Genomic DNA, 12,839 nt, shown 5'->3' with positions numbered 1-12,839 from the left:
GTTTAAAATGTTAAAAGAATCATGTTTTTAGCATCCTGAAGGTCTTTTGAAATAGCTCTTTATGTATAAATGTGCAGGTCAAATGGGAACATGCCAAACACAAATTATTTTTTCTAATCTTTCAAGCAGGTCCCCAAAGAAGTGTATTGTGGCAAACTCTGCTCACCTGCTTTGAGTTACCCTCAGAATTTAAAAGCATTGCATTTCCTCCTAACATATTCCATAATTTACATGTTTCTGACTGGTCATCTACTTAGCTTGATTATCAAGATTTAACATTATAACCAGTCCCACCCTGTAGGTTTCTGACCCTGAATGAAAGGTAGATTTGTAAGCCAACTAGACTTCTGCTGATGGAGACTTTGTCCTTTTGCATATGTTCTGCTTGAGCAGTGGATGTGGTCCAGGTAATGAGCAGTGAAGAACAGGCAAAATGTTGAGCAGCCTAAGATCATCTTTTAACACTGTGTTTGCTGAGTCTTTGGTGTAAGTCCATTGAACATATATTAATTGTGCACCTATTACATACCAGGTTCTAGCAAATAAAACAGATTTGTCACCTATTGACTGTTCGAACTTGGGAAAGCTTCTTAACCTCTCTGTGAATCCATTTCTAAAAATGTAAAATGGGGTAATATTAGGACCCACCACATAGTGTTATGAGAATTCAATAAATTAATTTAAATAAAGTACTTAGAACAGTGCCTGTCTCGTGATAAGTACTTAAGAAGTGTTACTATTATTATTAATATCCTGAAAGGAGGTTACCTCCTTGAAGGATGGGATTCCAATAGATGAAGAATGCTCAAGACACTGGAGCAAACATGTAAACAGACTAATTTGTGGGAACCAAGATTTATATTCCCACGATTCCTACCAAAGCTCCCTTTGTTTTAAAGGGACAGCTTTTTATTGCTGGTAGAGGGGCAATAACTATTTGATATCCACAGGGACTCTCTTCTTCCTTAGAACACAGGCAGGTAATTAAGTCCCTCGGTATGGGATGTGTACAGGATATTAAACTAGTGCTTGCTTCATAACGTCATTACACCTGCGGCCAGGGCCACAAAGCTGAGCAGATCAATGCCATCACCAGAGGTGCTGAGATGTGGGTTCTCTCAGGGCAATGAGTTTTTGTTCTTTTTAAGCAACATAATGAGACCTCATAAATTAAACTTGGGAAGGATTTTTCAAATCATGAGTTCTTTAAAAATGATAAGAATTCATTTCAGCCGATGCCTGCTTCCTGTAGAGATTCTGTTTTAATCAAGCTAATAAAGAATTGTGATAAGCATCATTTTCTTGCCATTTCTTAATGAATCCAAATCTCTAAAACCCCACCATTTTTTCTTTGTACTATTTTCCTGGGCATTTTCTTCATAAGTGGTAGTAGCACCTGGATTTAGTGAGATTGTGATAAAATTTTATTAAATGTTTAATTAATGAAGGATAAATTGATTCTGTACTATATATCTTTCGTTTCTGTGTGTGTGTGTGTGTGTGTGTGTGTGTGTGTGTGTGGAGGGGGGAGGACACATGTGTGTTAATCATGTAACAGCCAAATAAGTCAAATTGTAAAACTCTAGTCTTTTTCTGTATACTTATTCAGATTCTGGGATGTCTGAAATGGTTTAGGAGATTTTGCTTCTTTAGGAAAAGAGGGGGGGAAAAAAACCTAAGGTAGTATGATGGGAAGAAAATTGCTTGAATCTTGTAAAATATAACATGCAGCTGTTAGATAAAAAGAAAAGGAGAAGAAACAAATAAAAAATTAAGTCTATTCAGAGAACACCTAGTTCCCTGAGATTTTTCTGGAGACCAGAGCGCTAAGATTTCTGCAAAAGGTTCCTTGCGTGGATGGATCCCTTTCTAGGGGAAAAGTGGTTGTCCAGCCAACTGCTCTCAGCAGTGACACCACCACCTTGACCCCACTCCCTATCTGACACCAAACCCTGGAGCTTTAACCTCAGAAAGGCCCTGGCACTTCCCACTGCCCCTCCTTTGTCCCCCGGGAGCCTCCTTCCCCTGTCAGTTTCTCCTCCCTCTGCAAAGACTGTTCAGAAGGAGCTCAGTTTTTCCTAATGAGTCAGGAACAAAAATGTCTTTATGTGGGAGTCTGTTTAGGGAATAACCGACTCCTGTTCATAAAGGCCCCTTTCATTCTGTTTGCTGGTATGTGCTTCCTGGGCAGCCGCGGGTGGGATGCTCAATGGAGCCCAGTCAGAGATGCAACTGCTAATTTCCAAGGCTGTGGGGGGGGGGGGTGGCGGGGGGAGGCCGAGGGCGGGGGGCGGAGTGTGCACGGGCCACGGGATGCTTCGCACCAGCGCCCAGAGCTCTGCCTTCAACAGGCCAGCATGCATTTTGTCAGCAGAGCAGTTCTTTCTGCCAAATACCTTTCTTTGTGGCTTCCCGTGTACAGGAGGTTTTATTTTTCACAAAATCCCCATATTGAAATATAACAACTGAGCAGCGAAAATAATAGGCATTAAGTAGGAAATGAGTGGAAGCTGCCTAAGGTTTCTTTATGGCAGCCACAGTAAGCCAGTGTGGTGCAGTTCCTGTTGAAGCCATCGAAAGGATGCCCAGAGCAAAGTGGGGCGATTCGGAGAGAGTCCCTGCTTGGTCTTGGGTCTTTGGTGGAATTCCAGAAAGGTCTCAGGCTTCCAGAAAATTGGAGTCTGAATTGTGGCAGTAAAGAGAGGGCTGACTTAGTGATTCACAACATTTTTGAAGCTATAAAATCAAAAGGTTAGTTAGTTTAATTTTCTCCCCATATATACACAAATATATATGTATATGATTTATATTATGTATGTGACATATTATATATATTTATATGATATAAATTTAAATGAAAAGACATCTGTTTGTGGGACTCTTAGTGGACTTCATAGCACCTTCTTAAACTGGGATAATGCTACTATATACCAGGATTAATACAGTAAAAGTTTCACTCTATTTTATTTTTACATAAAAATAAACATGGAATTGAGTGCAAAATGTATAGGAATTTAAGATAAGATGGAGCGTAACCCTTGCTTGTGATAGGAAAGGCACACAGATTCCCTAGGGCCGTGGTTAGCAAACTGCTGCTCGCGAGCCACATGGGGCTCTTTGGCCCCTTGAGTGTGGCTCTTCCACAAAATACCACGGCCTGGGCAAGTCTATTTTGAAGAAGTGGCGTTAGAAGAAGTTTAAGTTTAAAAAATTTGACTCTCAAAAGAAATTTCAATCGTCGTACTGTTGGTATTTGGCTCTGTTGACTAATGAGTTTGCCGACCACTGGTCTAGGGGCATAGATTTACTTTCCTCTCAGCCTCAGCAGACACCTGGAGACTCCTCAGCTTAGGGCTGGCATGCAGGTCAGCAGGTACGGGCAGCAAAGGTCCAAAAGACTATCTACTCAAAAATATCTAAATACCCACCCCTACTTTTAGTCTATAGCTAAATTCATTAGCCTTTTCAGGATTCTTTTTTTTTTTTTAAGTATATATATATTTTAGGTTTAAGCAGTTGGTCATCCACATCTTAGTATGAATTACTTTAAACACTAGCTTTCTGTTCTGGTTGGCTTTACAAGCCAAATCAGAAGCTGCGAATTTCTAGTGTAAGATCAATTGTGGACTACAGAGAGCTAGCCACTTCGTTCATCGGAGGCTCAGCTTCCTAATCTGAAAATAGGAATGATAGCACCTGCTTTGCCATCATAGAATAGCTATGAAGTCAAAATGATGTACAACGTGCATAGAAGACCTCTCAAATTATGAAGTACTATTTAAATATCATCTCTATTCATAATTTTAGTTGAGACTAGTTACCAGATGGAGAAGAACGGCACAGGAAGAGGTAATTTTGAAAGATGAGCCATTTAGGAAGGTCAGGCCTACAGCGTTATCTCAGTGAGGGACCTGGGTGTTTGGAAGTATTGCAGATCAGAGGAGAGAAGGAGGAAGAAAGCGGTGAGTAAATGCCAGAACAAAGTTCTGCCCTGCGATTCAGCAGAGGACCTTGTGGTAGACTCCTGATTGCCTCTAAAGGAAAAAGTCCATAGATGAGATCCATCTTAAATTGTTAGACAATCCCCAGGACACGGACTAGAAAGTTCTGAGTAAAATATTTCTCAAAGCAATGACCTATCAAAGTGTAAATAATTGAAGGTAAACACTGGTTCCACTTACCTTTCAAAATCCGTAATGCTCGTGTGTGCTTCTCATGATGCTGCCTGCCATCTCTCTGTGGTGTTCATCAGCCTAGCAATAGCAGCAGTCATTAGGCAAGTACTAGGTAGGGGGCACTATTCTACCCTGTACATGAATCATCTTATTTTATCTTCACAGCAATCCTAAGAACCAGATACTTTAACACTCCCGTTTTACAGTTGACAAAGCTGAGGCTGAGTATTTAAGTAACTTGACTAGTTAGTATATTTGTCATATACTAACTAGTCAAGTTACTTAAATACTAGATAGTGCAACTATAGAATTGAGTAGATACTGTGTCTCCTTGTTGTACTTCCTCCCAACCCACGGCATAGCCATTGTAGGTAAAGATAATTATAATGAGCAGAAGACAGGAAACACTCAGAGTCGGCTCCTCTGACCATCAGAGGACACTCCCTTCTTTGGGACCAGCACTCAGATTCTCTTATGCAAGACTTGACCTTGAAACCTTAAATGTCCTTGGACAGGTGAGGACAGAGTAGGCCCAAAAGGAAAAGACTCCAAGGAAGTGATCGGTTGTGTTTTTGTTTTGTTTTCTAAGCTGAATAAGGGTTTGAGAAGAATGAGGTGTAGGGACATTGAAAACACAGTGTCATTTAAAAAAAGTGATCTGTAGTATTTAGTGAGCTCTTAAATCTGTCGTCGGCCATGAAGAGATACATTAATTTGTTCTGCCTCCCAGATCCCCCTGAAATCATCAGTTTGACATTCTTTGCTTCTAACACCAGGCTTCACCAAAGTGCATCTAAGTTTATTTGGAGAAAGTCAGGAAGAGCAAAGCAAAATAGTGGCTTTTCCATCTTACCTTTAAAAAATACCCTGTCTCTTCCCTTCTAAATATGACATAGAAAGTACATTCATATGTTTTTTAAAAGGCAGAAGGTTTATGTCTGACTCTTGAATGAGCTTTGGACTAATTTTTTCAGGGGCAGGGAGTGCAGTAGGTAGAAACGTAGACAAAAGGTCGATGCTCCCGCATGCTGTGACCCACCCCAAACCACCACTGACACAGGATAATGGTGGCCCCAAAACTGTTCCCTGTCTGAGATTTTTAATTTTTTAAATGATTATTTGTGTTATTCTTTACCCACTCTTATTTTTTAAAAGTCAATAAAATAAACTAACATTTATCATAGTCTAGGTATTAAAATTACCATAAGACAATCCTTTTGAAAAAATACTTGGCTCTAGGTACCAGATACCTGTATTTCTCTATTTTCAGGCTCATTCAGATCAAATGACTTTCACTTATATCTTGATCAATAATAACTCAGGATGTGGGCACCTTTCTTGCGCTCTCCATTGTTCAGAGAGAGGAGGCTCTTGGAGGCAAGTGCAACTGTCTGACTTGAGGCAAGTTGCCAAACACGCTTCAACTGGCTCCTTCTCTCGGGCTATTAATTAGGAGAAGAATCTCTCCTCCTTCCTGGACTGTGCTGACCTTCTCATTTTTTGTCTCTGACCATTAGCAGTCCCATTTGGTCAGATAATTCCATTTGAGTGCATAGTCGATCCAGCAACATGGTAAATAATTTTGCCTGGGATCAAATGTCTATTGCTTATCTGGAGCTGATGTCATTTTAAATTACAATCACCATATGTCTTTTCTCTGACCTCTTCTCCCAATTTAAGAGCATTAAAATTCAGATTTTTTTTTTTTTGTAAGTCAGGGTCTCTAGTTCCACTAAGTCCTACCTCCCACTGTGTGTAGAACAGTAAATAACATTAAACCTCCCAAATCAGTCACGCTTGATTCTTTATGTCATTGGCTCAAATCATGATTCCACATCATTGAAGTCTGTCTTAATCATGTGACCAGGGATCAAATAAGAATTCGTCTCCAAAGCCGGAGAAAACTGTTGGTATCTTTGTTTTCTGCTTCTGTTGTCAGCTTTTGTCGCATATTTAAATTGAGTTTTTTGCCTTTTTCACTGTCACTTGAAACATTTTGTTTACCTTGAAGTCTGTGACTTGAACAAATCATAGCCTGTGCACTGAGCACTCAGAGCTTTGCATTTATTAGCTAGAGATAAGTTATTATTTTTGTACTTCACTGTTTTATTATTCAAGATTAAACCACAATTTCCTTTACACGGGTATTGCAAAGAGAGTTTACAGCAGTGTTTACTTTGTTTTCCCAGAGGACTCTGTGTGCACCAGATTCTTCTTTTTCCCCCCAGCTTCATTGAAATATAGTTAACATACAGCACTGTGTAAGTTTAAGGTATACAATGTGATTATTCAAGACATAATACATTACAAAATAATTACCACAATTAGGAAAGTTAACACATCCATTACCTCACATAATTACCATTGTATGTGTGTGTGTGTGTGTGTGTGTGTGTGTGTGTGTGTGTGTGTGTGATCTACCCTCTTAGCATGTTGTCAGATTCGCAGGACTTATAGCTGGATGTTTGCACCTTTTAACCAATATCCCCCCATTTCCCTCACCCCAGCCCCTGGCAACCACCATTTTACTTGGAGAGAAATTCTTATTTAACCTAACAGACCACTGTATTTAGTACTATAAACTCTTTTTTTAATTTCTTCCTCTTTCTGGAAAAAAAATGGGTTAGGTGCCCCTCCTAGGTACTCCCTGAGCTTTCTCCTGTCTTAGCACCCAGACACCATGTTGAAATTGCCTCTTTGTAGGTCTGTCTTTACCTTTAGAGTATAAGCTCCTTGAAAACTGGGCTGTGTCCAGTTCCCCGTGTTAGCTTGGCACCCAGCGCCACCTGGCTCATCAGTAGGCAAGCTCCAAATCTCTTGATTACACTGAGATCTGAGAGGAAAGTAGCCACAGAGGGTGGTGGGATTCTGTTTAATTGCCCAGTTAGATTAAATAAAGCCACACAAGTGTTTAGGAAGACTGATCTGTTACATAAGGAAGACTGACAGTTTTTAAAACTAAGTCTTTGGGTGTGGTTTTTTTTTGGTTTTGGTTTTTGGTTTTGGTTTTGGTTTTTGTTTTTGCAAACAATGGGAGGAAAAGAGGATTGATCCCCTGTGTAATTAAAATCCTAAGGTTTTGTTGTGACACCAAAACACTTCATGAGAATACCAAGTCTCCTCTGAAGTCCCTCTTGGGTGTCTGCCTTTTGTCCATCTTTGAACCGTCACAGTACCTCATGTGAACTGAGCCATTGTCTCATAGCAGTCGTGGACTCTCTTTGTTTGCACTACACCGTAACTTCAGTAATTCTAAGAGACTTTTACTAAAGATTCTGTTCTGTCCTTTGTGTATATGTGGGACACTTAGGAATAAAAAGTATTTTACAAGCAAGTAGGATTACTGACATTAGGGTGTTTAGGACCAATTTCTAGGAATTTCAAATGACTTTGTAATGTCAGAGTATTAATTAGACCTCTGTAAAATGAATTGGGTTCTTTGCTTAATCAGGAGTCACCTGCATGACAGGCCCAGCAAGTAAGCTGGCTCAGACGCAGGGGTGTGTGTTGTTTCCTTCCCAGCTGTTTTAAATAGCTGCTGCGATGGGGCCACTGACTTTTCATTCATCCCATTCCTATCCACCCCAGTGGTGGGTGCAGCTCATAGCTGCACTGCCCATCAAACATTCGCTCAAGAAGGGAAAAGATGTGAGGATGCTATGGATCCAGAGTCACTCATTAAGCAGCCTTTCAAACAGACAAGGTTTCTGAAAATGGGTATCTACAAATCACAGAATTCTCTAGCAACTGCAGCAGAATTTGCTTCTGCAAGCAAGGCAAGAGGGAAAGAAAGAATACCAGACATTGTCATAACTGTAAGCCTTATGTGCCAGAGTCAAAAGCAATTGGGTGTGGGCGAGATTAATGAATATCCAAGTGTTGAAACGAAACATAAGTCTACCTTTCTTTCCTACTCAGCTTTGGTATGATTTTTCATGGAAATATTGTTCAGGATGAGAGAAGACTTGCCACAGGGACTCTCTGGATCCTTCTATGCTTGGCCAGGTGGAAAACACAAGGATGTGAGGCTGGCATTGAGAGGAGAGGCTGGCTGTAATAATTGGCGTAGGTTGCTTTGATGCCAGTTTGACAGATAAATAAACATTTTTATAGAAGATTCAATGCCTCTGGAAAACTATTTGCTAGGATGATAATATCTGTTCCCACCAGCTAGAAGAAAATGTATCATCCTCATTTTAAACTCACCGTAATGACAGCATCTATCGCCAGGGCTTCCAGAATACGTTTCTATACAGACTACCAATCACCACCCCTACCTGTAAAGTGGCCTGTTCACCTTCGCCTCAACCTGCATGACACTCTAACCCTCAGCCAAGCGAGTAATGCTCTAACCAGGCGTGAATCGCTCTTCTGGCTCTTTTGTGTGTACTTCCTGTGGTGTATTTGGTTAGTACACTGTACAAGCATGTTTTGAACAGTCTTATTCCTCTTCAGCAGAATCAGCTTTGCTTTATTCCAGGGCCACAAAATGCTTGTTCAGCCCTGTCCTGCCATGTTTCTTGGTGATAGGGCCTGGCTAACCCATCACCACCATAAGCAAAATGTTTCTGGATGTGAGCTCCATTCCTGGGTCCTACTTAATGAAGGAAATTAGTCATTTTCATTGAAAAGATCTACTAAGAAAAGAGATTCTACTTTCTGGGGTTTTCTAGTGAAAGGACCAGTTCTCAGAGACATAAGAATTGGCTTGTATCCACCTTCTGTGAGCTTGGCCAGGTCACTTGCTGTCTCTATTGTTTCTTCATCTGAAAATCTGTTTCTGATTTGCCTCAGACATGCTTCCCCCAAACAGAGGGAAATATAGTATGAGTTCTTGAAGGTAACCTTCCACAATTATACCTACCATTATTTGTTGATGGCCTAAAATTAAATGAAACAAATGAGCCTTAGGTGTATCACTTAGAAGTTAGCATCAAATCCCCTAACCTATATAGGTAAGAACAATATTTAGAGGCCCAACAGGAAACCTGTTTCCAAGCTAACTTCCTATAAGGTATAATCTATTTATATTTACCCTCACCTGAGGATATGTTTTTAAGAATTTGAGAGAGAAAGAAAGGAGAGAGAGAGAGAGAGATTGAGAGAGAGAGAGAGAGGTGAGAGAAACATCCATTGGTTGCCTCCTGTACGTGCCTAACCAGGTTGAAAAGTTACTGTGAAAATTAACTTGGTTGTCTATCGGTGGAAAGATTATCGGAGATTTTTTTTTTTTTCTGAATCTCTGTGTTTTGAGTGACAGTGAAGAAACAGCAGGCTCAATAGATTGGTGTCCTGGATTCTTAGAATTGAAGTAATCTGGAAAGGTAGGACAATGGACATGAGAGAATGGAAAGCTTGAATTCTCCTTTCAGCCAGCTGGGGTCCTCTTGGTCTTAGGGCTTTTCTGCATATTTACCCATTTTCCTTAGACATTTAATTTTAGAATTTGGGCTGAAATTTAACTGTGTTGAGAGAGTCCCAGAGCTGTGAGATTTCATGATACAGTGACAGGAATGGAACTATGTTAATATCTATCAAACAACTAGTAAAAAACCATAAAATGAATCAAGCACTAATCTACCTCAATTCTCTCATTTTATAGAAGGGGAAATTGGGGCCAAAAGGGGTAAAATTACTCACTTATGATTATGCAGCAAAGTTGAAACTCAAATCCAGACCTCCAGCCTCAGATTTCAGTACTCTGTATTACTCCACACTGATTCTGACATTTCTTCATGAACATTGATTCAGTACCTTGGGGTAGCATGACTCAGCTCATTGAGCATCCTCATGGCTCTGCTACGTCCACAGACCTCTGTCTTTCCCTTCAAATTTCCATCAATCGAACCACATTTATTAAAGAGATGATTTCTAAAAATTCCTTAGCGATCTACATAATTATCTGTTTCTCCTTCCACACAACATCGAGCCTATTTTATTAAAGTGCAGGAATCTGTTTAGCAAATACGATTCACTCACTAATGAGGGAAACTGCAGTCAAATTTGCTGGTTATCTACATTCTTTGCGAAAATAGTACAAAAAAATAACTAAGGTGGGAAAATCAAGTCCAATTCCTCTAGTCTAAGTAGATCAGAATGTCTCACTGTTGAGTTGTGATCAGCATAGGATAGGGAGGGATCAGCAGAGAGAGCAGGCTATTGCTTTGACTTCATTGACTCCCTTCTCCCCTTCCCCCACTTTCCTAATAGGTTTTGCCTAGTAGTGACCACACATTGGGGGTGGGGGAACAACTGAGTAAGAACCTGAACCTTAATAATAACTTAGGGAGTACTAAAATGTCAGAAATACTCAAGAAACAGTAAAAAGTGGGCCTAACTTTTGAACCAGGATTTAAGTCCTTGATTCTGACACCAGGTTATAGCTGTTTTGTTTTTTTATTTTTATTTTCATTATTGAGATATATCCCTCATCCCACCCACCCCGCTTTGTACCTCTCCAGCTGGCTCCTCCCCTACCCATTTTTTAAAGGCAATCCATTTAATCACTCTGGCCCTTAAGATTTTTTCATCTGTGAAATAAGGATCTTGGTTCAGTGAGTTTCAAATGTCTTATATTTAGCTTCTCATCAAGCATTGGTGGCATGAATTTACAAAGGAGCCATTTCCTAACTTGCTCATTCCTAGAAAAATTCTGAACTCTTATCCTGGAGAAGCTTCCTTTCATGAGGCGCTCAGGGGCTGCCCAAACTGGCCCAGATGTTAAATAAAGCACATTGCCACTCTGGGCTCTATACATTGAGAGGTATTTTCTAAAGCTGTGTCACAAGTGATTAAAGGGTATTGAATCAGTGATTAGATAGTTCTGCATGATAACTTCTGGGTTCTGCTAAACTCTGAGATTTAATAACTCCGTGAATTCTAGAGTATATTAATTAAGGTAAGTCCAGTTCACAGTCTTTGCTTTCTCAGAACTGCGCTGGGTACCTGGGGATTGGTCTCAAAGGTGTTCATTCCATGAGGGCAGGCTAGGAAAGGAAGAAAGTGAGCAGCCAAGGTGGTTACGTAGCTCCTGAAAATAGTGTCTGCGATGGAGGTGCTCTGGGGACTATATATGCACAATTATCAAGCCTTTTCATCGGCACACCAAAACGGTGACATTTAATGTGTATATATAAATTATACCTAGATAAAACTTACTTTACAAAAAGCATCTGTAAGATGAACTTCCCAAGTCCACATTTCACACAAGTTCCTTTCACCCTTTGGAGATGGCAAGTAAACCGCTGTTCTTGCCTTTCCTCTCCTGCCATCCAGGGTGCTTCTGACTCGTTGTGGGCAGTGGTTGTCTATGCCCTTATTTGGTGGCAAAGTAAAAAAAAAAAAAAAAAAAGTTACTTGTTTCTTCATCTTTAATTTCTTAACATTTTTTCTCTATTCACTCCTTATGATCAGAGGTATATTGGCATGGCAATTTATTTTATGCACCTAGAGCAGCAGTTTTAAAAAAACAACACTGCTTAAGATAATAACAAAATGGCTCTGTATGACATATCAGAGCTATGTAATAGCCTTCAAAATGGACACTTGAGTAATGGGGAAACATTAAGATGACTTCATTCTCTTAAGAATGTTGGGCGGAGAAGGAACAAATCTTGCAGCGTGGATAATGAGAAAATATCTCAGAAGGCCAACATTTATGCAGGGCCCAGCAGATGATTATGTATATTAGTTAATATTATCTTCCCAGCATGATATTACACACCCAAAAGGCACTTGAAAAGTTACTGCGAAGATTAACTTGGTTATCTATCAGAAGGATTAGAGGAGCCTTTTGTTTTCTAAGTCTCTTGTGTTTTTCAGTTTTCCAATAATAGCTATGTATTTGTTTTATAACAAAAACTCTTTTTAAAAGCAAATTGGGAGAAAATGGGCCTCTGCTTTCCCTGGTATTAAACTAATAAAAAGGAGACGAACCCAAGCCGGCTTTGCTCAGGAGTTAGAGTGTCGGCCTGCGGACTGAATGGTCCCAGGTTCGATTCCAGTCAAGGGCACATGCCAGGTGGTGTGCAGGAGGCAGCCAATCAATGATTCTCTCTCATCACTGATGTTTCTAGCTCTCTTTCCCTCTCACTTCCTCTCTGAAATCAATAAAAATATATTTTTTTAAAAAAGAAAGGAGACGAGGCCTTCGGTGCTGTGTTTTTGAGCTGTGGCCTCACACTGGGATTCTGTCTGAGATGAGTGGCCACAGGTTGGTGGAGGGAGGGGGGATGGGAGGCCAACGTTACAGAGGAGCTTTCAACATTGGACTGATGTTTACGCTCTCAAACAGAGCATTTGTGTAACTTTGCAACTGGGAAAAAATATTGATGCTTTATATTTTGCCAAAAACAACCCAGAATGCACCTGGTCCCTTGAGGATGTGTCCCTTGTTTTCAGGAGCCAGAAAATGGTAAAAGGGAAAAAGGTGCAAGTCACAAGCTTATCTTTTGCCGCAAGAATGCGGGGATACTTGAAGATCAGAGGAGATTTAGAACCTGGGAGGTGCCCTTTGAGGGGACATGCTTCATAAGCACATTTGCTACTAACCCAAAGCCATTGTTAGCAATCTGTATCCAGAAACATTTGGTGGGGCTACAGAGAGGGGCCCGCATGATGTTGTGTGCCAGGTACCCCTCCTCAGAAGTAACAAACATTTCCCGA

General features: G+C 40.4%; 1 protein-coding gene across 3 annotated transcripts in view; it reads left to right on the top strand.

Moving 5' to 3' along the window:
- GNG2 (G protein subunit gamma 2) overlaps positions 1-12,839 on the top strand; it is a 112,725-nt gene that overhangs the window by 65,483 nt on the left and 34,403 nt on the right. The gene's annotated exons all lie outside the window — the stretch shown is intronic.

This window comes from Plecotus auritus (genome assembly GCF_963455305.1).
Source record: "Plecotus auritus genome assembly, chromosome: 1".
NCBI lineage: Eukaryota > Metazoa > Chordata > Mammalia > Chiroptera > Vespertilionidae > Plecotus > Plecotus auritus.
Note: the sequence above shows the minus strand (reverse complement) of the source record. Positions and strands in the feature narration are given on the sequence as shown.